This window comes from Engraulis encrasicolus, chromosome 2 (genome assembly GCF_034702125.1).
Source record: "Engraulis encrasicolus isolate BLACKSEA-1 chromosome 2, IST_EnEncr_1.0, whole genome shotgun sequence".
Classification (NCBI taxonomy): domain Eukaryota; kingdom Metazoa; phylum Chordata; class Actinopteri; order Clupeiformes; family Engraulidae; genus Engraulis; species Engraulis encrasicolus.
In genome coordinates, this window is record NC_085858.1 from 50799428 (window position 1) to 50804427 (window position 5000).

General features: G+C 40.6%; 1 protein-coding gene across 4 annotated transcripts in view; it reads right to left on the reverse strand.

Annotated features, from left to right (window-relative positions):
• Positions 1-5000, reverse strand: part of LOC134440337 (uncharacterized) — a 96355-nt gene that overhangs the window by 6194 nt on the left and 85161 nt on the right. The gene's annotated exons all lie outside the window — the stretch shown is intronic.

Here is a 5000-nt window from a genome sequence, read left to right on the forward strand (position 1 = left end):
TGATAGAGCACCCTGACATTTATTCCATCCATTTCACTTTTCTCACATATGGTAGAAAAGCATCACTAACCATCAATGATGTGAATGAAGAGAAAAGAGAATGGGGAAGGGTGAAAAAAATGTGAATTGATACAAGGGGAGACAGAGCAGGCAGAGCACAAAGAGGAAAAAAAGAAAGGGTGTGATAGAAAAAGATGAAGAGTCAAAAAAGAAGAAATAAACTGTGGGAAGAATGTGTGGAGACAGGGAAGGAAAGAAAGGGGGAGAGAAGCAAGTAAAGAGTGAGCGAGATAGAAAGACAGAAAGACTGTCTGGGAAAGACTAATGGGAAATGGAGAATAAGCTTATAGAAGAAAAAGAAACGAAGGAAGAAAAGAAAGGTCATCCGGGAGGATAACATTTTCACAGGAAAAGAGGGCATGAGCGAGAGAAATGAATGGTGCCGGGGAAAAAAGTAAAATAGAGAGAAATGGAGAGAGAAGAGGGGAGGGGGGGCGAGGAGAGGAGGGGAGGGGATGGGGAAGAGCAAAGAGCAAGGAGTGGAGAGAGGCAGACTGGAGAGGTGGCAGGGGGATCATAACTCTAGCTTTGAAGAGAGAGAGAGAGAGAGAGAGAGAGAGAGAGAGAGAGAGAGAGAGAGAGAGAGAGAGAGAGAGAGAGAACAAGAACGAGCAAGAAAGTGAGAGAGAGAGAGAGAGAGAGAGAGAGAGAGAGAGAGAGAGAGAGAGAGAGAGAGAGAGAGAGAGAGAGAGAGAGAGAGAGCAAGAGAGAGAGAACAAGAACGAGCAAGAAAGTGTGTGAGAGAGAGAGAGAGAGTGCAAGAGAGAGAGAGCACGACATAGAAAGGCAGATATAGAGAGGAGAACAGAGCCACACTCAGAGCAATAGAGGAGGAAAAAAGGTAGAGGAGACAGTACAAAAGGAGACATATAAAAGAGATACAGAAAAGAGGCACCATAGAAGGAGTGAGGGAGAGAAACATATGGATTGGGGGGGGTGGAGGGCTATTGAATGGGGCTCCATGAAGCCATTCTGAAACACTCTTATGGAGTTACATCAGTGCCTTTTCATGCTGCTAGGACGATAGGAGGGGAGTGTCGCTGCTGTTAGCCGTGTAGCTGTAGCGGTGTAGCTCAGGGTCTGTTTATCATGATGACACAAAGAAAAGAGAGAGCGGGGGAAAACAGACAGGCAGAGTGAAGAGAAACGAGAGAGGCATCGAGTGTACAGAAAAGCGGAGAAGTTGAAAGAGAGACGTAGAGAGACAAAAATCAAAGGGAGCGAGGTAGAGAGGTGGGTATAAAAGCCAGAATGTGTCTGAGAAGGTGTTAAGAAAAAAATGCCATGAGGGTTGTGATGGGGAGGAGAGGAGGAAGAGGAGGAGGAGGAGAAGAAGAAGGAGGAGGAGGAAGCGGAATAAAGATATTAAGGACTGTACATATCTGTGAGGCTATATGATTGCATGCACCGTATGAACAGTAGGTCCCGTCCTTCCCTAAGTGAGTTTTCCCAGGGCTGCACAAAGTATTTCAATGCAAGCTGACAATTAGGGTCGTATCGTATTGTGTTGTATTAGGAGGGGGCTAATGATACACATCGCTTTATCAAAAGAAGATAATGAGGAGAAGAAGAGGAGATGGTTATTAAAGTGGTAATGATGTTATAATGAGGGAGATGGGGATGACAGGCTGGGGATGTTCCAGTACTACTGTGTCATGCTGGACCTCCTAAGGCTGGTGACAAGGACTAGGTTTCTTGGAGGAACAGCAAGAGGAGAAGGGGGGAGGAGGAGGAGGAGGAGGAGGAGGAGGGCAAAGGATAGATGTGTTTGTAATGTGTAAAGTAATAGTTAATTTTACAGGGTACACATTCGTATATGTTTTCATACAGAAGAATCATAGTAAATGCAATTGTGTGTGGATATGAGACCATGATTTAACAATAAGGAAGATGGGGATTACGGTAAATTATTATTATGAGAATTTAGTAGTATAAGAACAGAGATGGAGGGAGACAAAGGCTCGGTTTACATGTACATGTATGGAAGTACATCCTTTTGATTACACTGAAAAAGAGTTTTAGCTCTAACGAATGTCTGTGCTTTAAGTGGAGAATTCTAAAATGCACCTGTTACAGTGGTGTTTTTTTTTTTAAATCACCATGTCGTGTTTAAATGCAAACAGATAAAAAAAAGATTAGCTTTCAAAAAATATCAGCACATGTATAACCAAGGCCTGAAATGAAGAGAGGAGGTAGTTGGGGATGTGGAAGTCATGCTAACGTGCGGTGTAGTGTGTACTTGTTTTAGCTGGGTCTCTTACCGTCCAAAAAGGGCCTAATCGTTACGCGCTGGATAGAAGCACCAAAATCGGTGTAGACCTTCCTTAGGGTGTTCTCCATCATTTCAGAAGGGGTGCCCCAAATTTCAATGTCATTAAGGTCATTTTTATGGGGTAAATCCAAGATGGCTGCCCAAAACGACCCAATAGTAGTAAAATGCTGTACTGCCTGGACATAATGGTGTTATGGGCCAATCCACCTATTTGTGTGTGATGTATACAAACTGAACTTTGAAAATATGTGCAAAACTTACCATGAAAACAATGTTATATACGTCTTATTTAGATTCAAAAAGAGGAAAATCATAAAAACCATGGTCAGAATGAGATCACTCTACAATTGAGAGCTAATTTCTGGGCAGTTAGCTATTGAACAAACATTCATTAAGAGTTTTAAAAACTTGCAGTGGGTCATATCTATAAAATCCAAAAAGAAAATTGTGGTTAGAAAATTTAGGGGAGAAGAGATAAACCCTTGAACTGGGCCACACATAACTCTCCCAATGTTAGCATGCTAGCATTAGCAGGTTCAGACACTCAGTCTGCTCTTCAGACAAAGATAGATGGCAAACAATAATTTTAATCCCACTTACACATGCGCACACACACACAAACTACTACTACTTCCTTAGGACCCCCTCAATGATTTAAGCCTAGGAGTCCAACTGAAATATTCATATCAATCAAGTCAATAATACATGTACATATCAAGTGTCAGTGACAGCTTGGATGATTTACTATAGGCCATTACAAAATAAAATGTATGCTGATGTTCAGATATGTATATCTCAGACCTAAGTGTACAATGGAGTGATAAGGGCATTTATGAATATATCATATATACAGTATATTGACAGATAGGCCTACTTTATATTTTAAAAGAGCAAAATGGTAACATGTCTGTTTTTCATCTACTTTTGGCTTTAATCTAGATGACATGTTGGCTACCTAACCACTTAATTTATTGTTTGCTGGTTATTTTTTATTTGTGGGTGTGGTCCTTTATTTAAAACATGTCTGCCTGCCTTCCCTCTCTCACACAGGCTACTAAAATAGTCTTTCAAAAACTTAAAACAACAGCATGTGGAAATCCTATTGGCTTTGGAGGGCTTAAGTCAAAGTAGCCTAAAAGTCATCAAGACTATACTGTACTCCACTGTACTGTACTCTACTGTACTGTACTGTACTGTACTGTAATGTGATATACCGTACTGTACTCTACTGCACCGTGCAGTATGCTACTGTATTTTACTGTACTGTACTGTACTGTACTGTACTAGACTGCACCGTACTGTATGCTACTGTACTGTACTGTACTTAACTAGACTGCACCGTACTGTATGCTACTGTACTGTACTGTACTGTACTGTACTTTACTATACTGCACCGTACTATATACTACTGTACTGTGCTGCACCGTACTGTATCCTACTGTACTGTACTGTACTGCACCGTACTGTATGCTACTGTACTGTACTGTACTGTACTGCACTGCACTGTACTGTACTGTCCTGTACAGTACAACTACATAGAACTGAAACATGTAGAGCATTCTGAGGACATGTACAATATTATGCAAAAGGGTGTAGTGGGAATGAGTTATGTTACTGTTACCACTCAAAATCTTGAAGGTTAAAAAAAGTCTTGTGGCATTTTGTTTGGGGGGTGGGGGTGGGGGTGGGGGGGTTTATGGTACTATCCTTCCTCCCAGACTATTTGTGTGCCTTGCATATCAAGAAAATGAGTACAGGTAATGATTTACTTTTATATGATAATTGTTTTTCTATATAGATATTTCTCCTATGGGTAAGGGTGGCACAAGACCTACGGTACATGTTGTCCATCAGCTGTCAGTTTTGATAGCAACTTAAGTACTCAATGATTACTGAGCTAACTAATACAACTTTTGGCAAAAGTACTAGGTGAGGACTTGTCTGCAAATAAAAAAAAACAATTTACCTCTGTCTTCTTACTCAACATATACTAAGAAATCATTTCCATTTAATTTAAACTGAAGCCATACTGTGGCCTACATGTAGGCCTATATTGAGTAATCTGTAATGCCATTCTAAAGATGACTGAAATGCTCTCACAATATGCGCAATGCCTTGTAAAAATATAGAATTAGGTGATCTTATGGGGTTCTTCATACATAGGAAAGGTCCTGTCTTTTACCCTCTCTCATACAAATAAAATACGTTTATCTGTTATGGAAATTAGAGGATGGAGAACCTGTTACCTAGGGCATCTTGCACTGACACTATCCCATTCAGATCGAGCATTAGGAGCAGTCTATTCTCACCATAGTTTTAGTGTGGGCAATGCTCATTTTAATTCAGACCAAGAATCTTCTCAAATCGTTCAAAATGTTACATGCCGTCAAGCACGTAAGCACAGACTCACCCATACTTTCACACTATGTACATTTTGTAGTTTTATCAATCTGGTCAAGCAGACTACCCTTGCTTCATCTCTGCTGAGGACTATATTAACATTTTCAGCTAAGTATAATGCCATGTAATAACAATGTAATGCATTACCAACATGACATATTGTATATGACATGGTAGACAATTTTTTTTCCAGGGGCACCCCTTCTAGGATGTCTTCAAATCACTCAAGGAACATGTGTACCGAATTACATGCTTCTATCCAGCGTGC